The sequence below is a fragment of the Cornus florida genome, unplaced genomic scaffold (assembly GCF_030987335.1).
Source record: "Cornus florida cultivar Cherokee Brave unplaced genomic scaffold, ASM3098733v1 CherokeeBrave_3.0.0_Hap2_Chr04, whole genome shotgun sequence".
NCBI classification, from domain to species: Eukaryota; Viridiplantae; Streptophyta; class Magnoliopsida; order Cornales; family Cornaceae; genus Cornus; species Cornus florida.
Genome location: NW_026775574.1, coordinates 50,272,131 through 50,295,381, shown reverse-complemented (window position 1 = coordinate 50,295,381; position 23,251 = coordinate 50,272,131). Strand labels below are relative to the sequence as shown.

At 36.9% G+C, this 23,251-nt stretch overlaps 1 pseudogene; it reads right to left on the bottom strand.

Moving 5' to 3' along the window:
* Window positions 1–18,563: 18,563 nt before the first annotated feature.
* On the bottom strand, window positions 18,564–18,661 carry LOC132305798 (small nucleolar RNA R71; annotated as a pseudogene).
* Between the last annotated feature and the right edge of the window lie 4,590 nt (window positions 18,662–23,251).

Below are 23,251 nucleotides of genomic sequence, written 5' to 3'. Positions count from 1 at the left end.
ATCTTCATGCCTATCAAGATAAAAACCACCCATGGAGGCATCAACCATTCCTTTATAATTATCCGACAACCTTTCAAAGAAAAATTAAACCAATTGCCATTTAGGAATGTAGTGATGTGGACACTTCCTAAGAAAGTCATTCAATCACTCTAATGCCTCATGAAACATTTCCCCTTCCCCTTGAAAAAATTATTGAATTGAAGTTCTCATTGCATTGGTCTTTGAAACTAGATAGTACTTGTTCAAGTACTCTTGTTACATCTCTGCCCAATAAGTTATCGTAAAAGGCCTTAAATTGTTGAACCAATATTTTGCTTTATCCTTAAGGGTGAAAGGGAAGAGTTTTAATCTCAAAACCTCTTCTGGCATGTCCGTGTATTTCACGATAGAACATACTTTAGGAAACTCATCCAAAGGCTTGTAAGGTTTTTCACTTGGTAGCCCATGGTAATTGGGAAACATTTGAATTGTTTGTGGTTTAATTTTATAATGGTGTGCTCTAAATTGAGGTAATTGAATGCATGTTGGTGCATTATACTCATTTGGTACATACTGATCTCTCAAAGCAAGAGGAGGATTCACAACCGGTGGCACCACACGAGGACCATGATTTCCTTGAACAATGGGAGGTTGGAGTGGAACAAAAATTGGCCGAGGCATTCCCATTGGAATGTGGCCTTGTTGTTGTGGAATGAAGGGTCTAGGCATGCCTAATGGTACTTGAATATTGTCATGATGGTGTTGCACATTAGGGTGAAGGATGCCTTGTTGGTTTATGTAACCAAGGTCCTCCACATGGTCCTCATTATGTTCCTCTATTGATGAAATGGAGTCACTAGAATTACCCCTTCCCCTAGGATTACGAACAATGGATTCAAGATTCCAATTAAGCGGGACAAGAGTAGGATTCAATAAACTACGACCATACATGCACAATCAAAACAAACAACAAGTCAACAACAAGCAAATAGCAATCACTTCTCCTCCGCAACAACTCAATCAACAAATCTGCACAAACATTGATCCCATACTCCTATGCTTTCAACAATATGTAAGAAAAATAAATTGCCTCCACGCAGGCCGACGATCTATCTAAGACATTAAAATTTGCCACTTTGTGGAAGAAAAGCTCACAAAGGGTTCTTAAGCAACTTCAAATTATTACTATTATTTTTTTTCTTGCTTTGCTTGGCTTCGCAATTTTTTTATTTTTAGCTTTTTATGCATTTGCTTTGCTTAGCTTAGCTTATATCTTTGCTTTAAAATCCTTTTATTTCACTTCCCTTGCTCAATGCATCTAACCAATCAAGAACAAACACAATAAGTAACCAAAATTAAATAAAATTTAGACAAGATCAAAATATGGCAACAGCGCCAAAACATGGTGTGCTGTTAATACCAATGCTCAAAAGTGGTAATAAAATATAGTGTGGCCAAGTTTGAATTTATAGAATTCCACTACCACTACTAACTATTAAAGTAGTTAGAGTAAGTAGGGATCGTCACAAGGGAAAGGAGGCGTATTCTTGGAATCAACGTTGGATTAGTAGGTCGAATGATCAAAAGATAGTTTGTGGTTGAATTATACTACAATTTAGACTAAATAAATACAATGTAAAATAACTAAAACAATATGAGGTGTACAGAATATGAGAGGGGAGTCTTGGAACATAGATTTCACCACTAAGCATTACCTTCCTAGACATTCAATATTTGATGGCTCAGGGGGATTGTGATACTGTAAATGAAAGTGTGTGTCATTAATTGAAATATCAAGCATGGATGGCCAAGTAAGCATACATTATCTAGTCAATCTAGTGAATAACACAACATATTGGTGTGCACAAATGTGTACCAATTAAAAATACCACTTATAACAATAGCATATATATCAATGTAGAATAATGTTATAGTAAGGGGTTGTCGAACCACAAGAATTGCTAGTTTATGGCAAACAAAATTGTAAAATTGCTCATTAGTTTGACAAAAGAGATGATTATTTGATTGGTTTGTCACTTAACCTATGAATTTAAATTGCATAAAATAGTAAATAAATTGAATATAATGGATTGAACTGATGAAGAGAAGGCTAGACTTCACCTCAACCTCATAAACATGTCAAATTGTACTCAACTTGGGGATAGACAACTATATATATATATATATATATAATGATGTGTAGAAGCAAAAAACAACCACAACATCTTCAAGAAAATCATACATCTCAAGACTAAGCATAACCCATCTTTGGTTGGCATGTTTCATCCACCTAAACTAAGTTATGGTATGAACCATCTTCCCTAGACATGGCCTATTAAGGTCCTTCAATGGTATGTTGCAACACATGAAACTAGTTAAATATCATAGATTATCTTCAGTTGTTATGGGCCATCTACCTAACTAAATTAAACTATAGGTGTAGCATGGTCCATCTTCCTTAAGTATAATCTATATAAATACTCAATTTCATGCCAATATAACCATTCCATAAATTCTTTCCCATTGTCACTATAGGAAATCAAGTGTATAATTGTGTCAATGTGATTTCTAAGACAAGATAAACATATCAACATAATTATATATTCAAATGGTAATCGCATACATGAATTCAATGTAAAACATTCATTCACTGTAAATACTTATAATTTATGAAATCAAATATATACACAAGAAGAATCCCTAAATCAAAATACAAATTACTACACATTTACTTGGTCTAGGCTACATCAACTCCCTAGAAAGGAAATTAGCCTCTCATGGATATGGTGGCAACTTCAAGGATTGAAATAGAGAAAGATCTTCCCTCTTTTCCCATTGTTGCAAAACTCAACATAAGAACTGATGGGTGCTGAAAAGTGCGTATTTAAACCCCTTAAGCTTGAGTATTCTAAAACCTTTATCTATCTTATTTTCCTGTCTTAGACTAATTTCATGTTATTGCCCTTTCCAGGTGCTTATCCCTAAAATAAGTCAATTCAGCCAAATTAGAGCATAAAAGAAGCTATCTCAAGCTGAATGGAAGAAAGGAGCAAAGTGGTGGAAAAACAACAAGCTTCGATTGATCTGACATATCTTCGATCGATCTCACAGTGATCGATCCAGCCTCATCAAGATGGATCAAACCATTTGTCCTTATCCTCAAGAATTTCAATCTTCGATCGATCTCACCATTCCTTCGGTCGATCAAACTTCATTAATCTTATCCCCACTTACCACTTTTGTCTTTGTCCCAAAATATCCCAAAATATCTCAGAGATTTATCGTATTCCAAAAAGGCGCCGCCATGGTTGATCGATCTTGCCAAACTTTAATGAATCTGGCAAGAGTTCAATCGATCTCATCAGAATTCGATCGATCGAACCTCCTCAAGTCCGAAATAAAACAGAGTCCAACTCATTAAAAGATGGCTCATGGTGCAATCCTTGGAAGGGCCCTGGTGCACAAGACCTGACCATTGGGTGTGACACTTGAGCTATCTATAAATATTGAGAGGAGGCTAGAGATAAGAAAGCTATACACCATTTGAGAGTTCTTCCATTCATCTAGGGTTTCCATCAAGAAGGAGATCATTCCTACCATGGAGATAGCCCTTGAGGGTTGGATGACTACTTCAATGAGTGGTTAAACATCTACTTGGGGCTAGAGTTAGCCCCTAAGTTTGCTTGCTAAACCTAGTCTTTTGTATATTTTTGGGGATTTAATTGTAATAAATGTTTTGATCTTGGATTTATATATATCTTGTGGTTTCTACTTGATGTGTATAGGTTAATGCTTTCAATTGATTATCTATTTCTAATCATATGGCTATGTATGCTAAAATGGATGATTCATGTGCTTTTCTCTAGATCTAATGGAATTTATGCATGTCTAAGTGTATTAATGAAGTTAATCTAGTGATGATCAAAATATAGAGCTTAATTGCACACTCTTGTAATTTATTTGATGGTTCACACTTGTTTCTTGATGGATTGTGCCACACCTTTAGCTTAATTAGTTTAATTTTCAAGTCTTTAGTCTAGATGTAGTGTAGTTGCTTTAAATTCCTAGATAGGTGGACAATCTATTCTTGTTCCTTGGTGTTCCATACTTATGAATGTAAATGGTGTATGTCTTTAGATAGTTGTGTGTTCACAAATTGTGGTTTCATTAAATGGATTTTGGTTTCATTTGATAGGTTGTGCTTTCCATTTAAATTGACTAGACAATCTATATTTATTTGCCATCCATGCTTAGTTTCAATTAATGTTACACACACACAAGTTGCCATTCAATTTCCCCATTGATGTACAATTACTAGTGTCTAGTGAAGTCAAGCTTAGTGGTGAGCTCTAAAACCCCAAGTCCTCTCCTCTATATCTTTTCCTTACTTTCTAAATTATTTTCTTTTGCTTGCTTTAATTTTAATTGCATTGTAGTTTAACAAACCAAACAAACCATCTTTTGATCACTCGACTTACTAATCTAACCTTTTTTCCATTTCAAATACGCACCCAATCCCTTGGGATGATCCCTACTCACCCTAGCTATATTTAGTAGTTAGAGTAAGTAGTTTCATTTTATAAATTTAAAACTTGGCCACACTTTTATTGCACAAATTTGGGTGCACCACAACGAGCACACCAAGTTTTTGGCGCCGCTGCCGGGGATTGAATTGGCAACGCCGTATTTTGGAAACAATTTGGTATTAGTACTCTTTTGATCGTGTTTTTACTTTGTTTTATTTTTAGTTACTTATTATGTTTATTCTTAATTGGCTAGGTGAATGAGCAAAGGAAGTCAAATGAGGGTGAATTGAAAAGCAAGGAGCCAAGCTAAGCATAAAAAAGGTTAAAATCTAAAAATTGCAAGGCATAGCAAAGCCTGAAAATTGAAAACTAAATTGAAGTTGCTTAAGGACCCTTTGTGAGCTCTTCTTAACTAAATCTGTAGTTAAATCGTCGACCCGCGTGGAGGCATGTTTTTACTTTCCTAGATAGATTGTGAGCTCGCGTGAAGGCAAATTACTTTTCTTACATATTGTTGAAAGCATGGGAGTATGGGATCAATGTATATGGAGGATTGTTGATTATTGATTTGTTGCGGGGGCGAAATGCTTAATTCTATTGTTTTGTTGGTGTGTTACTTAATGTTTTGTGTGGTCAATCCCTTCCCTTCATCTTAGGTATTCTAATGGAAAATCTAGAGGTTAATGTTGGCTATTTTGGCCTACGTTTCATGGGACATCCCCCTATTAACCAACATTCCCATGGAGTTCAAGCTCTGATTCTTCTAATGATTCTTCGTGATCATTATAATCTTCATGAATATCGTGCACCAACTTGCATCATGCTTCCTAATTTTGGGGCCAATCAATATGAAATTAAGCCCGAGACCATTCAAATGTGTCCACTTTTCTATGGCTTAGAGGATGAGGAACCATATAAACATCTTGATAAATTTCTTACAATATGCTCCACCGTGAGGTACATGAATGTCTCGGAAGAAGTCCTTAGACTACTTCTCTTCCCTTACACTCTTAAAAATAAAGTAAAACATTGGTTCAACAATTTGAGGGCAAATTCAATAACATCTTGGATACAAATGCAAATTGAATTTTTGAAAAAATTTTACCTTATAAACTTGACCAATTCAATGAGAACCGCCATTAAGGAATTTTCTCATGGGGAGGGAGAACTTTTACATGAGGCTTGGAAAAGATTGAATGATTTGCTACGGAAATGCCCACACCATGGTATTCCAAAATGACAAGTTGTCTAATATTTCTATGAAAGCCTATCCGACATTCATAAGGACATAGTTGATACTTCATGTAGAGGTTCATATTTTGGGAAACATGAGGATGATGTTTGGCACCTTTTTGAAAAAATGAGTGAAAACTCTTTGCATAATATCACACTTCCCGGTTGGGTCATGATTCTAATGAAAGGAAGAAAAATGTGAAAGTGTGTCAAATTGAAAGTCCAATGGAGATTGTAGTCGAAGTTAAAACTCTTTCTCAAAAACGTGATAAATTTTTATTAAGTCAAAAATCGGTTATCAAATCACCTCATTTTCGTCACTCCTATCATCTTTGTGAGCCTTACATAACTTGCTTTAGTATTCTACATTCCACTTCCAATTATCCTCATGGACATGTGTTTAATGAACACTTTGAACAAGTCAATGCTACATTTGCTCGCATGGGATGAAAATTCAAGTTCCTTACAAGCTAAAAATTTTTGAAAATAAGTATGGTCCTCCTCATAAAAGAAGTGAAAATTCTCAAGGATTTGTTTCATCTTCTTATCATCAAAGAATGAATCACTTCTCACATCCTCAAATGTATGATTCTCAAAACTATTCTCATCATTCTCATGCACTGTCTAGTAATTCTACATTCGAAGATAAGGTTTTGGTGGCTTTAGGTAGTTTAGAAATGAACACTAACCTATTGCATTCTCATTCTCAATCGATATCGAAGCTTGAATCTCAAATTGGGATAATAGCTAATGCATTGAATGTAAGAGAAATTGGTAAATTGCCTAGCTAACCCGAAAGGAATCCAAAAGCCCAATACCTTATGGAAGTAAACTCTACATTGGGGTGTCCTTATCAAGAATAAGTGCAAGCCATTACTACCTTAAGAAGTGGCAAGCAAATTGACAATAGGGTTGAGAAACCAAGTGAAGTTAGTGAATCGGTTCAACCAAAAGTTGACACCTGTCCCGTGCCCAATCTTACTCCTACTTCCTTGGAGGAAAATGTTCTAAATATGAATTTTCAATCTTCTTCATTGTTTCCTCAAGTTGCAATGTTTTATGAACCAAAAGCTCCATTTCCATATGCTTTAAAAGAGACCTCGCCTTTTGGGAGGCAACAAGGAAAAATCCATGACATGATGGAAGTCTTCAAACAAGTTAATATAAATATTCCTCTTTTGGATGCAATTAGGCAAATTTCGCCTCATGCAAATTTTTTGAAAGATCTTTGCACACAAAAGAGGAAAAGTAAGAGACAAGGCCCTAAAAAAGTATTCCTCACGGAGCAAGTGAGCTCCATCATTCAACATAACACTCCACCTAAGTTGAAGATCCCGGTGCTCCGACCATCTCATGCGTAATTGGAAACCATGAAGTTCGTAGAGCTCTTCTTAACTTAGGAGTGAGTTAATTTGATTCCTTACTCCGTGTATGTCCAACTAGGTTTCAATGAATTGAAGCCAACCTCGGTGGTGCTTCAATTGGCCGATAGATCCATCAAAACTCCTAGAGGCGTGGTTGAGGACATTCTCATTAAGGTTGACAAGCTCTATTCCTCGGTTAATTTTGTGGTCTTTGATACCGAACCGGTTGCTAATCCTACCATCCACATTCCAATCATCTTACGAAAACCATTTCTTACTACCGTAAATGCTTCCATTAATTGTAGATCCTGGGTTATGGACCTTTCTTTGGTAACATGATGGTTAAGCTTAATGTTTTCAATACAAGTCGACATCCCATAGATGACGACGAGTGTTGTCTCATAGATGTCTTCGATAAGGTTATGGAGGAGTCCGTTCCTTCCATGATTATAAGAAGCCAACCGAGGACAATCTTTCATCTCTTCTTTCTGAGGAACCTCTTGCATCTTGTCTCCTTGAAATATATGAGAATTATGGGTTTGACAATGAAGGATCAATGAGTGACGTTAATGAATTAATGGAATCCGTTATAAGTTTGGATTTTCCACCTCGGAAAGCTCCAAAAGAACCTCTTCCTCCATTCTCTAGCACTCCACTGGTCCCATCTTTAGTCTGTCCACCCACTCTCGAGCTTAAAACTCTTCCTTCCAATCTTAAGTATGCCTTCTTGGGCCCAAAAGAGACTCTTTCGGTCATCATTTCTTCAAGCCTTGAAGAGGACCAAGAGAATGATCTTTTAAATATGCTTAAAGAAAATAAGGAAGTGATTGGATGGACTATGGAGGATCTAAAGGAAATTGACCCTTCTATTTGTATGCATCGTATACTTATGGAAGAGGATGCAAAAACCTTTTCGGGATGCCCAAAAGAGATTGAATCCTAACATGAAAGAAGTGGTTAAAAAGGAAGTTGTTAAACTTTTAGATACCGGTATAATCTACCCAATCTATGACAGTAAATGGGTGAGTCCAACTCAAGTAGTTTCCAAGAAATCGGGGATTTACGGTGGTTGAAAATTCAAAAGGTGAGGAAATTTCTAAGCGTACCACCAATTCATGGCATGTATGCATCCATTATCGCAAATTAAATGTTGCGACTAGAAAAGATCACTTCCCTTCACCATTCATTGATCAAATTCTAGAGAGATTGGCTGGGTAACAATATTATTGCTTCCTTGATGGCTATTTGGGCTACAATTAAGTAGCCCTTGACCCTTTAGACTAAGAGAAAACTACCTTTACTTGTCCTTTTGGCACATTTGCTTATAGATGGATGCCTTTTGATTTGTGCAATACTCCTGCAACATTCCAAGGTGTATGATGTCAATTTTCTCGGACATAGTGGAAGAGTATCTAAAAGTCTTTATGGATGACTTTTCTATATTTGGGTCTTCATCTAATGCATGCCTCAAAAATCTAAATTTGGTGCTTAAAAGATGTTGTGAAACGAACCTTATTCTTAGTTGGGAAAAGAGCCACTTTATGGTTCAAGAAGGTATAGTCTTGGGGCATGTCATTTCAAAAAGGGGAATTGAGGTTGATAAAGTAAAAGTTGAGCTCATTTCTGAATTACCTCCACCTTCTATAGTGTAAGAGGTTTGCTCCTTTTTAGGTCATGCCGGCTTTTATCGCCGTTTTATCAAAGACTTTAGCAAGATTGCTAGACCATTGTGCAATCTTCTTGCCAAGGAAACACCATTCGTCTTTGATCAAGCATGCCTTGATGCTTTGCATAAATTGCGTGACTTGTTGTCTTCTGCTCCTATTATGCAACCTCCGAATTGGTTATTACCGTTTGAAATAATGTGTGATGCCTCTGATTATGCCATGGGAGTAGTTTTGGAACAAAGGGTAGGAAAACTCCCATGCACCGTATACTATGCAAGCAAGACCCTCTCAGGAGCTCAATTAAAGTACTCCAATACCGAGAAGGAGTTATTTGCCGTAGTGTACGCTCTTGATAAATTTTGGTCCTACCTCTTAGGATCAAAAGTCATTGTATATTCTGATCATGCTGCTCTGAGGCATCTTCTGACAAAGAAAGAAACAAAGCCTCATTTGATAAGATGGATTTTGCTTCTTTAGGAATTTAATTTTGAAATCAAAGATAAGAAAGGCGCCGAAAATGTGGTTGCCGATCATCTCTCAAGGTTGGTAGTAGAATTTTCCCCGAGCCTACCAATTCATGATTCATTTCCAGATGAACAATTGTTCCAACTCTCTAATGGGCAAATGCCTTGGTTTGTTGGTATTGTAAATTTTCTCACAATTGGCAAGCTTCCCACTAATTGGTCAAAGCAAGCAAAGAAGCGTTTCTTTGCCAACATCCGGAGCTACTATTGGGAAGATCCTATCTTATTTCGATATTGTCCAGATCAAATTGTGAGAAGATGTATTCCAGAGAGTGAAATTCCAAGTGTCCTTGTGTTTTATAACACCTTTGCATGTGGTGGGCATTTTAGTGCAAAGAAGACCGCTTAATAGGTGCTTCAAAGTGGGCTATTTTGGCCCACCATCCATAGAGATGCCTACAATTTTTGCAAGGAATGCGAGAGATATCAAAGAATGGGATCAATTTCGAGAGGAGATATGATGCTGATGAGCACTGAAAAGTGCGTATTTAAACCCTTTAAGCTTAGGTATTCTTGTACCTTTATCTATCTTACTTTACCGTTTTAGATTAATTTCATGTTATTTCTCTTTTCAGGCACTTATCCCGAAAATAAGCTAACTCAGCCAAATAAGAGCTTAAATGAAGCAATTCTGAGATAAAACAAAGAAAGGAGTAAAGTGGAGAAAGAAAGAAGCAAAAGGAAGAAAGGTGGACATTCAGCATTTCTCGATCGATCTAAGATGAAGGTTCGATCGATCCAACATGGATCGATCTCAGCATTTCAAGATAGATCCAAACCTCGAACGGAAAGCAGAAAGCCCAAAGTCCGATCGATCCAACACCATCCTTCGATCGATCGAACACCTTTGTCCTCATCCAAATGATTGATCTTATCCATTTATACCACCCTACCAACCACTTTTGTCCTTTTCCCCATAAATATCTTTAAAATATCTCAGCTTTGTTCTTATCCGGAGAGCGTACCCCAGTTGGATCGATCTAGCCTTAGTTCGATAGAACTCAGCCAAGTTCGATCGATCCAAGTCCAAGGTTTGATCGATCGAACTTCCTCCAGTGCGAAAAAGTTAAAAAGCCCGCTCATTCAAGTTGTCTTGTATCCAATCAATGGGGAATATGCTTTGCATGACCCCAGCTCATTTTGTGTGTTATTTGACCTACCTATATAAGGAATATGATACACTTTTTCAGAAAAAAGGAGGAGATTTTTAGCAATTTGGTAGAGGCAAGTTGTAACGACCCGGTCATTTACCTTCCTTTCCTTTCTCCTGAAATTTTACGAATGAATTTTTTTTCACTTAATTTTCCTTTCTGAGCTCTGTTTCATGTCACTTAGTGTCATCTCGAGTGCTCAGAATTGGTTTCTAAGACTCTTTCATGTGAATTGACAACTTCCTTTGAGGACCGAGTCATTTTCACATTTTTCGTTTTTTAATACTATACGCTATTTCGTCCTTTTCCCTATTTCGTCTTATCTCCGTTTGTCAGTTTTTGGCACAACCTCACTTTTCAAGCTCGGAGTTGGTTTTTGACTTCACGTATCCTTATCATGAGTGGTTTCCATAAAATATGTATCTTTACTTTTGCAAGAAAGTACTCTAGTTGCTCCTAGTGCCCATAGGGGCATGGATGCAAAAATCTTTGGAATTAATTTCATTTCTTGGGGTGTTTTTCATAAATATCTTTTGAAGATATTTTATTTCAGGGGCATCTAAGAAAATATCTTTTGGAAGATATTTTCATTCTGGAGCAGTTTCGTAGTTAACCCTTTTTGTAGGGGCCATTGTGTAATTAACGAAAGTTATTGCAAAATGTCTTGTTTGGAGCCTGGATCCTCGTACGGGATTCATTTTCACTTTTTGTTGACTTGTAAATTCATAGAATTCCATTCTAGTCATTTTTCTCCAGTTTCAGAGTTTCTGGACCCGGTTGCCGCCGAACTTGTTCAGGGCATAACTTTCTGTTCGGGACTCAGTTTTTGATGCTGTTTCTTCCGTTATTCATATTTTATCATTTTGAATCTTTTTTGTTCACAAAGTTTTTCCATTTGAGCGCGTTTGCTCAAATTTTACTTTTTCAGACCCGGCGGGGCCCGTTCGGGGCACTTTTTGAGATTTCTATAAAAGAGGGGTGAGATATTTCATTTTTCATCTTCTCCCCTCTTTATGCACGACCTGGAGCTCCCATGGCAGCCCAAGGGGTGCTGCTATCTTCTCTCTCCTCTTTTGGTTCACTTTTCCTTGATGGAAAGTCTTCGGCCTTAACGTTTGTTGTTTCCCTCGCCGTGCTCTACCTTGCCCCCTTATTAGAATTCAGTTTTGACCATTTCTTGAGTTTGGTTTTGAGGTCAAGTTATGATTTTGATAGGGCTTTCATGAGGGTTATGTTTACGGCGTTGTCCCCGACAAAACCTAGTAGTTTCGTCGGATTCGGAGCCGTTCCATTTTGATGGCATTTGAGATTTTCATCTCAAATTGAGGTAGGGGATATTTTAGGTTTAAATTCTTGTTATATAGCATGCTTGTGATGCTTATACTACTTATTTGCATGATTAAATATAAAATCTAAAGATTTTATTATTTATTTTTCTTGTACGGGATCTAATTTTCCCGGTTACTCATGACTTGGTTTAAACATGTAGCATGATTTTATATTGCCCCTTGATATGCTCATTGTCGTGTATTAAAATTGGAACATTTGAATAAGTATTAATGATTTTATTTAATATTTATCTTAGGTGAAAGATTAATTCACATGGCCTTAACTAGCTTAAAATCAATATGTGTTAGCATATTAAATTAGGCTTTAGCATGCTCTCCAACATAGTTGAATTTGAAAGTGATTGGAGGTGTTTTGAAAATTAGTAATTATTAATTAATTTGATTAATTAATTTGCCTCGAGTGCACTATTCACTCTATTTAAATTCTGACTTGATATTCTTGATTTACATGCTATATAGCTTCACATATATTTGATTTAGAATATTCGGTTAGGTTTTGAAACCTTTTATTTAATTAAATTCCATGTTTAAGATTTAATCCTCATGGTGATATACAACTTGGAATTGTATTGTGGCATGCTAGACAATTAAGTTTTGGTATGGTTGTTCACATGTATTAAATTGGGATTTATTGCATGAGAATTGCAATTTTTGTTTTATATTTAACTTTAGTGAATGTTTAATTCACATGGTCTTAAATTGAATGAAATAAGCTTGTAATGTCATATTACATTAGTCCTTGGCATGTTCTCTAAGATATGTTAAATTGAGAATATTTGGTTAAGTTTGAAAATCTAGAGATTTTAATTAAAAGAATTAATTAAAAATCTATTTTGTAGTCCCATTAGCTTAATTAAGATGTTAACTTGATATTTGTATTGGCCATGACTTGTTTACTAGTATATATTAATTGTGGACCATTTGAAGTTACTTTAGAACCTTGGTAATTAAATTAGCCTAATTTAATTAAAGTTCTACCTTGTTGTTCCAACAACCGAATTGAGTTTTAGAATGGATATAGGTGATGACCAAGCCATGTCCTTTAACATGTATTAAATTGAGGTTATTTGAAATTGGATCGGAATCTAGAGAATTTAATTATGTTTATCTATTTAAATTCTATCAATTTGCTCCATGATCTAGTTGTGTTTTAGAAGTGGTTTCTATATTCAAATCATGGACTTGGACTTGTTGTATATTCATTTGGCTATGTTTCAAACATTGGATAACATAGTTGCTATGTTTGTATTCATGAGAATATGTTTTCCTTATTGAATATATTGTTGCCTTGTGTAATGATTGGCACACTTCATATTTAACATCTTTCATACATAGCGTGTAACGAATCGCACACTGAAGATTCAACATTCATCATATCATATTAGTTGTGGATTTAGAGTATGTATTGTATAGGTTTCCAAATTTGGTTGTGCTTAGAAGATAGTTGATTATCTTGCATATTCCTGTTGATATATGCGTTGTTGCACAACTTGTTGATTTTGGAAACTTGGGGATGTCGTTGTTTGACTATGGCTAGGACGTGGTTCTAGTACGGGGGATAATCCCTTTATATATAGTCTAGTGCGCACATAGGGAGGTTACCCATGGGCTAGTAACCCAAAAGTAACTATGTTGTCGATCTGATCCGGCGTGACGTCTGAGTATCCACTTTGTTTGATTTCGCATTTCATTTTCAAGTTGATAACTAGATGATGTTGTAACTTGTTGTTTCTTATTTGTCTTTCCATTTTAAGTTGCAGGATGTTAACTTTGCGAAATTGTGCTTTATGCGTTGTATTGGAAGTTCCAATGTTGGTTAAATTGCATCGATATTGAAAATCGTGTTTTGACGTTCTAATAAAGCTTAGGATTGATCCTATTGATTCATTTATAACATAGACGTTAGGTGGCATGAACCACTACTGGTATTTTATGCTTTAGATTCTAAGTTGATGGCTCTGAGAACTTAAACCTTGTTGCATTGTATAACATGCTCTTTTGTTGTTGAATTGCATGGATAATGTGATTCTTGTTAACTTGTATTCAAATATGCTTTTGTTATGTTGTATGGATTACTCTAGACCTAGTTCAATTGTATTGAAAATGCAATTCATGTTAATATATGCTCAAGCATTCTTCTTGTCGTGTTCTTTAGATTATCCTAACCATGATTCATTTCATACACGTATGTATATCATGATTCTTGTTGCTTAGACTCTAAGGTAGCTTAAGATGCTCCCTGAGTCTCACTTGGACATAGACATTAGGTGGCATGAGCCCCTTTAACATGTTTCACCTTAAGGTGATAAATTTGTAAAATGCTAGGTCGATGCATGCTCATCTCCTACGAGTAGATTTATGTTACTCACCTCTACAATACTGGGGCATATTTCAGGTACGAAGACTTGGTTCATGAAGCCTAGCATTCCTTGGATGTCGAGTTGCTTTCAAGTTCCATTTCATGCAAATGTTAGCATGAAATGTCATTTTGTAGACTTATATGTCAAAATATGTATGTTTGATTCCATGTATGTAATGTGTACCTAAGTACACTCCTTTCAATGTATTTGATAAGCATGAGATGAGGCCGGAGGCCAATGACATGTATATTGTATTCTATGCAACTTTTTAACTTCATCAAATGTTATGAAAAACTTGAAAAATCGCAAGGCATTGCTTCACCACGGTTGCATCGGGTGTGGGAATTCCATTTTCATTCTTTTATAGGGTCTTATTAATCTTGTATAAAGTGTGGCCAAGGGCCAAACGGTCATTTGATCCCGTTTTACATTTTTGGATTCCATGTTTTCCATTCCAAGTCCATTTTTGCCTTTTTACCCGTTGGGAGGTCGGATTTTGCATTGGCTATATTTTTAAGCCATGGACCATTGTAGCGCGGCTAAATAGGTAAGTTACGTTTGCGTGCATAGTTGTTTTCGGGCAAAACCTCATCGGTTGTGTTTTGAGCCTCTTGTGAATTCATTTCACATTTTTTTTGCATATTCTGATCTAGGGGCATTATGGATCTTTCACATCAGTTTAATTTCTTCTTTCGACATGGTCGCTTAGAAAACGTGATTTTAGAGGGGGTTTCTTTTTCGTGTTTTTCCATAAAAGGTCGTCTTGGTGCCAGAAATCGATCGTAAAGTTCAGTTTTCTGTTATGCATATAGTAGCTTTTTAATCCTCTTGCCCTTTTCTGATCTAGGGGCATTCTGGGTACTTCATAGTGTTTTTTTTTCATTTTCGTCTGCGATCCGGGTAGAAAACGTGATTTTAGGGGCTTCTTCATGTTTTTACAAAAAAAATCATCTTGATACCGAAAACAACTCGCAGATCTGGAAAATCTGGTCGTTCCAGGTTTTTCAGGAAAAAGTGCTGATCTAAGGGACATTTCGGGTATTTCACTTGTAAAATAAAATCTTCTCTTGACATGGTCATGTAGAAAACATGATTATACCGGGGGGGGGGGGGGGGGGGGGGGGGAGGGGGCGTTTGTTCACAACTTTTTGCCAAAAAATGTGGTTTAAGCCCTCAAAACCACATTTAAAGTCCAAAAATCTGGGCAGGTCTTGCCCAGATTTGAACCCAGAAAATTGTTTTTTTGGGAACTTTGAGACTTCATATCTTCTTCATCCCGACTCCAAATCAAGTGATTTTTGAGTCTAAGTTTATTAGTTTTTGCTGGTCTATATAACAGTATGCACGATTGCATCAAATTATATCTTAAAAAACCATTTTACCCCTTGTAAAGTATCCTTGCCGCACTGATTTTAAACCCAAAAGTTGGTTTTTATGAAACTTTGACGTTTCAAATCTTCTTCGTCCGGACTCCGAATCAAGTGATTCTTGAGTCTAAATTCTTTAATTTTTCCTGGTCTATCTAACGGTATGCTCAGTTACATTTAGTTTTGTCATAAAAGACCATTTTACCCCTTGCGAAGTACCCTTGCTGCATTGATTTCAAACCCAAAAATGTGATTTTTATGAAACTTTGGAGTTTCATATTTTCTTCATCCGGACTCTGAATCAAGTGATTCTCGAGTCCATCTTGATTAGTTTTTTGTTGTCCTTCCAGTGGTGTGCTCGGTGGCACCCGAGTCCATAGTTTTCAGAAATGACTATTTTGCCTCTGGGGGCTTATTTGTCATATTGTTGGTCTTTTGCTTCCGCGTCAGTTCTCATTGAGTTCTATGACCTCATGGAAGGTCATTTTGACTTCTTAGAGTCTTGTTTTCTGTTTTCGCTTCCGCATATCGGATCCGTTATCGGGTCAACCTTCGGTTCATCACAGGACACACTGGCCTAAAAACCAGGGTCGTCACATAAGTTTAGAAGTTATTCTTAGTGTAGAAGAAAAGATGAGGAGGTTAGAGACACCATTGGAGGTTCTTCATCAACAAGGAGGAACACTACCATGAGTGGCTAGACATCCTCTTGGGGCTAGAGTTAGCTCCAAATATGCTTTCTATATCTTAATCTTGTGTATTATTGAGGGATTAGTGTTGTAATACATGTTTTGACACTTTGTTATATATAGATCTTGTTTATTCAATGATTTATATGGTTTAATGCTTTCAATTGATCATTTCATTCTATCCATATGTCTATGTATGCTATAATAGATGTTCATGTGCTTGTCTCTAGATTTTGTGTTATTGATGCATGTCTATGTGTATTAATGCTATAGATCTAGAGATTGTCAAAACATGGTGTTTAATGGAATGTTCTTGTGATTTACTAAATGGTTCATACTTATTCCTTGATGGATTGTGCCTCTCCCTTAGTTTACTTTCATGCTAGTAGTATAGATATAGTGTAGTTGTAGTGTAGTGTTAAATGGGAGGACAATCCATGCTTGTTGTTTGATGTTCCATACTTTTGAATGGAAGTAGCATATGTCTCTAACATTGTGGTATATTTGGATTGTGAGCTTAATGAAATGATTAATGACTTGTTTTAATCTATTGTGCCTTTCACATGTTATTTAGACAATATATGCTTCATTGATTAGATATATTGTGCCTTTCACGTGATGTTTAGACAATACATGCTTAACTAGTTATCCTTACTTGTTGAATCAACCAAATACACACACACACCAATATTGCAACACACCATTTGCCCTTATTAGTCACTTGTCAATGGTATAGAAATGCATTACTTGGTAGTGATCTCTAAACCCCAAGACTCTTCTCTCTCTTATTTACTCTTAATTGCATTCTATTACTTAGTTTAATTTAGTTGCTCTCTAGTTTAAACAACCAACCAACCATTTGTTTGATCACTCGACCGACGAACCCTAATCGCGATTCCACAACACAATTCGACCTAGCACAATCCACAATCCCTTGGGATGATCCCTACTCGCCCTAACTATATTTTTAGTGAAGGTAGTAGTGGCTTTTATAAATGTAAAACTCTTGGCCCTCACCTTGATGCACACTCTCAAGCTTATGGTGCGGCGACACACCACCAATTTTTGGCGCCGTTGCCGAGGATTGATTTGATTTGGCAACGTCGAATTTGTGGAATTCAATTAGGATTAGTAATCTTTTAATCATGTTTTTACTTTGTTTTTATTTTTCATTTGATTACTTATTGTGCTTGTTCATCTTTGACTAGGTGCATTGAGTTGGAGAAGAAGGAAAGCAAATGAAGCAATCCAAGGAAAGCAAAGCAAAGCAAAAAGTAAAAAGCTATAAGTTAAAAATAAAAAATAAAAAAATAAAAAAAATAAAAAAATTTGCTAAGCTAAGCTATTAATTTGGAGTTGAAGTGCTATAGGACCTTTGTGAGCTTTTCTCTACTCAATCTCCTTAGTTAAACCGTGAGCCTGCGTGGAGGCATTGCATTTCATTTGCAAATAAATCGTGAGCCTGCGTAGAGGAATTTTTCTTGTCATTGCATTATTGTTGTTTCAAACATGAGAATTATGTTTGTGGAAGAAGTCTAATTGCATTGTTGTGAAGGCATAGTGTTTGTCATTCTTTGTGCTTGTTGTGTTTTGCATTATGCATGTATGGACGTCGTTCATTGAGACCTACTCTTATCCCTTTAGATTTGCATCTTCAATCCATCGTTAGAAATCCTAGGGGAAAAGGAAGTTCAAATAGAACCAATCTATCAATGGAAGACCATAATTATGATCATGTTGAGGACCTTGGTCACATAGACCAACAAGGTATTCTTCATCCTAATGTGCACAATGAGGGCATACAAGTACCATTAGGCATGCCAAGGCCATACATTCACCAACCTCAATAACAACAAGGCCAAGTTCCATTTGGAATGCCAAGGCCAATGTATGTTCCACAACCTCCCATCACCAATCAAGGAATTCAAAATCAAGGTGTTCATGTTATATCTCAAGTAGCTAACCCACCACTTGCTTTAAGAGACCATTATGTGCCAAATGAGTATAATGCACCAAATGAGTATAATGCACCCACATGCATCCAATTGCCACCATTTAGAGCACACCACTATGAGATCAAAGCACAAACCATTCAAATGCTTGCTAACTTTTATGGACTTCTAAGTGAATAACCTTACAAACATTTGGATGAGTTTCTTGAAGTTTGTTCTACCGTTCGATATACGGACATGCCGGAAGAGGTCTTAAGGCTTAAACTTTTTCCATTCACCCTAAAGGACAAGGCAAAGTATTGGTTCAACAACCTTAGGCCTTTTTCAATCACTTCTTGGGCAGAAATGCAACAAGAGTTCTTGAAGAAGTACTATCCGGTTTCAAAGACCAATGCCATGAGAACGTCCATTAGAGAGTTTACACATGGGGATGGGGAAACATTTCATGAGGCATGGGAACGCTTTAATGAATTGCTTAGGAAGTGTCCACACCATGACATGCCCAAATGGCAATTAGTTTAATATTTCTTTGAGAGCTTATCGGACAATTACAAGGGTATGGTTGATGCTTCCATGGGTAGTTCTTACATTGATAGGCATGAGGATGATGTGTGGCATCTCTATGAGAGCATGAGTGAAAATTCATTGCATAGAATATTATCTTCAAAGAATGGTAGAAATACACAAGGTAGGTAGAGTGTTGGCTTACATTAAGTCGACCATTCAAATGAGATAGCTGCCAAGATGAAAACTCTATCTCAAAGGTTTGATCAATTCTTGATGAACCAAAACTCGATGAACCAAGTATCTTCCTACACTAACCATTCTCATCGTACATCTAATGAATCTTATATGACTTGCTCTAGTGTTCTTCATTCTACTTCTCATTGTCCTCATGGACAAGTGCAAAGTGAACCTAAAGAGCAAGTCAATGCAACTTTTATGAATCAAGGGGGAAATCCTTATAGTACTCATTATAATCCAAGTTGGAGAAATCATCCGAACTTTTCTTGGAAAAACCAAGGAGAGGGCTCAAACCCTTCCCAAGGCAATTTCCAAGGGAAGTATATTCCACCTCCACTTTAAAACCAAGGATCCCAAAGTTATAGGTCTTACCAATCACAAGGGAATTAATTCTCGAATTCTCATTTTCCCAATCAATCATATTCCCAAGGTAATTCTAGAAGTCCCACCTTTGAAGAAAAAGTTTTGAATGCTTTGGGCACTTTTGAGGCAAACACACAATTGCTTCATTCTCACTCTCAATCTATTGGAAAGCTAAAAACCCAAGTAGGGCAAATAGCTAGCACTCTTAAAGCTAGAGAGAAGGAAAAGATGCCTATGAATGCCCCACCTAAGCAACAATGTGTTGTGGAAACCCAATCCTCATCGGAAGGGTGTACCATAGAACATGTCAATGCGGTGACCACCTTGTGGAGTGGTAGAGTTGTGGATAATCAAGTTGAAATGACCAATGAAGAGAGTGAACCGGTGCAACCTCAAGTTGTCACCCATCCCGTTTCATTGCATGTGCATGATTATGTGAAGAGAAATCATCAAAATGTGATTTGAAAAGTGATCTTGAAAATGATTCATTGAAGAAAGTCTTGTAAAATGTGTTTGAAAGAGAAGTTTCGAAAAATAATGTTGAGAAAATTTTGTTGAAAAGTGATTTAAAAAATGATTTAAAAACTTCTTGTGTTGAAGAGGCTTTGAAAGAAAATTCTGAAAAAGTTTTTGAAAAAGCTCCATTTCCGGATGCCTTGAAAGGGTCCATTTAAAAAAAAAAAAAAGCAAAAGGTTAAGACCAATGAGATTATGGAAATGTTTAGGCAAGTAAAAGTTAATCTTCCATTTTTGGAAGCAATCAAGCAAATACCGACTTATGCCAAGTTTTTAAAAGATCTTTGCACCCAAAAGAGGAAGAACAAAAGTCAAGCACCAAGGAAAGTGGTTTTGACCGAGCAAGTGAGCTCAATTTTGCAACACAACACTCTCCCAAAGTTTAAGGACCCCGGTTCACACACTACATCATGCATCATTGGTGAGCATATCATTAATCGGGCGCTTCTTGACCTAGGATCAAGTGTTAACCTTCTTCCATACTCGGTTTATGTCAAACTAGGCTTAGGTGAATTAAAACCGACGTCGGTAGTTCTACAACTTGCCGACCAATCCATCAAAAAGTCTAGGGGTATCATTGAGGATGTTTTAATTAAAATTGATAAATTCTTCTTCCCAGTTGATTTTGTTGTCATAGACACGGAACCGGTTCCAATCCTGAAAGCCAAATACCCGTTATCCTTGGCCGTCCCTTCTTGGCTACCGCGAATACCAACATGAATTGTAGGACGGGGGTAATGAAGATCTCTTTTGGCCACATGAAAGTGAAGTTGAATATATTCAATCCAACCCCTAACTCATTTGACAAGTATAAAGGAGAGGTTAATGTTGTGTAAAAATGTCATGAGTTCAATTGTGAAGGAAATGAGTTTTTGTGTGATTCAAAAGTTTCTAAAGCTTTATCTTCAACATTGCATTCTAAAGACATGAATTCAAATTCTCATTGTGAAAGGGCATGGAAGCCTAAAAATTTTGATTGCATAGACAAAGGATCAAAACCTTCTTTTGAGCTAAATCCCACCAGTTCTTCCAAGAACCATTTGTTGGGTAAAGCTCAAGGTATCTATCACCCTAAAAAGGAGGGGATGAGCAACAAGATCTTTGATACGGGCTAAAAGAGCCTAATGTCTTGCTAGAGACGTTAAAGACTAGCAAAAGCATTCGTAGGGTGCCAAAACCCTATTCCTCCCTCATTTCTATCTTTCATTTTGTTCTTGCGACGTCTAGATATTTGTTTTGGGTTCATACACATGGATAGGAACTTTAATTTAGGATTGCATGAGCTTTCATGTCATTTTTGAGCATTCTACATGAATTCAATCGATCCAACTCTGGATTTCGATCGATCGAACTCCCATTTGCAGCCAACACTTAGGAAAATTTTTGAGCCTGCATCCAAACGACCTCTCTGTCCCATCGATCCAAGAAACTTTGCATATTTTTGTTCTCTGTTAGATCGATCAGAGTACCTTTGATTGATCCAACTTCACAGTTCGATCGATCTTGAGTTTCAACACGTAGAATATTTTCGAGCCTGCAGAACCTACATCCAAACCACCTCTCTGTCCCATCGTTCGAATTTGTTTTCAGATCGATCATAAACATTCAATCGATCCAACTTCATAGTTCGATCGATCTCAAGTTCCAACACTTAGCCAAATTTTTTGAACCAAAAACCTGCATATTTCTACTCTCTGTCTGATCGATTGAACTTTTGTTCCGATCGATCTCGCTTCTCCATTTCATTATTTTGACTTTTCAAATTTCAAAAATCCAAAAATATTTTTATTTTATTTTATTTTCCAAAAATACAAAAAGATTTTATTTTTATTCTTCAAAAATCCAAAAATATTTTCTATTTTTTAATTTTAATTTTTTATTTTTACTTTTAGTTTTTAATTTTTTTTCAAAAATTCCAAAAATATTTTGAAGAGAGAAAGTGCGATCGATCGCATTGAAGGTTCGATCGATCGAACTCTGTTGGGGATGTTTTTAAAAATAGAAACCGAGGGTTTCAAGATTGATTCATTAGATCGATCCACCCTCTCTCAAACCCTACCCCCCTTCTCTCTTGTTGCCGTCACTGTTCATCATCTTCTCCATCTCTGGCGAGATTTTCGGCGAGATCCAGGCTTCGAATCTCTCTTTCTTATCTCGATTTTCATCTCTCCCTCTTCGCATCCACTTTTCTCCTAGATTTGAGGTAAAATCTGAGATCTCATCTATGATTAAGCTTCGATTTGATGATTACATACTTTACTTGTTGCATTCATGCTTTTACATGATTGAATTCGCCATTGATGAACCTTCGAAGCAGTATGTATATATATGTATATATGTTTTTATATATTTTTTTGTGTTTTGATTTGATTTGTTGCACTATGGGCTCCACTAAGTGACTCAAAATGTTGATTTAATGTGTAGATGGGCCCACGAACATGTTCGTGTGGGCCCCGTGCTTCCATTTTCATAGATCTGTGACCTTTCAGTTTTCACATCGTACAGTTCGATCTATCGAACTTGTGTCCTGATTGATCGAAGTAGTGAGATCGATCTCACTTATCTTCAATCGATCCAACTTTTGTGATCGATCGAACTTCACAGATCTCACATACACACTTCATTCATCATGTATCGTGTTCATGCTATCTTATTTATGCCCAATGCTTGTGATATTCCATATTGGATGCATTTCATACTTATATTGCGTAGCATGCTTCACATTTTATCACTTGCATAGATTCATGTGTCTATATTGTGCTTTCAATTCTTTATTCTGGCATTAACTTCCATTGCAAGTGTTTCTTTTCCTTTTTGCAGGCCATGGTTAAGAGGAAGACTGTTACCAACAGGCAACACGGACCTCCGAGATCACAAAGACGTATCCGGCATAGGACAGCCGAGCCAACAGAGCCCTCTCATATTTAAGAGCCAGCACAGTCTACTCCACCTCAGTCACCCTCTCATACAGCTGAGGATGAGCATATTACTTCTACATCTTAGGCTCACGCTGAGTTTACACCATCTCCGTCTCCATCTCCTGATCAGGCCGAGGTTGAGCACACCCCATCACCATCTCCACCAGCTCAACCAGCTCAGCCAGCTCGCCAGCTTGACCGGCCATTGCCAAGATATACACAGATGACCATGGCCCACGAGTCATTCTTTAACATAGCTTTCTTTTCTCGATCGTTGCTGACCCGATCAGGGTATGATGATATTGTTCGGAGGGCCTTTAAGCTATTCTTGCCCCAGTTACTGAGGCCGTCTATCCGAGGCTTGTCTGAGTGTTCTTCCAGAACCTCCAATCGTCCCTGCGTACTACAGCAGAGATGGTCACTTCTATTGATGGCCACCAGATTACTATCACTGTGGACACACTTTCCAGATCATGCCATTGTCCACACAGATGCCCTCCAGAGCTTCAAGAGCTATATCCGAGGCTATACAGGCCTTCTTATGCTGAC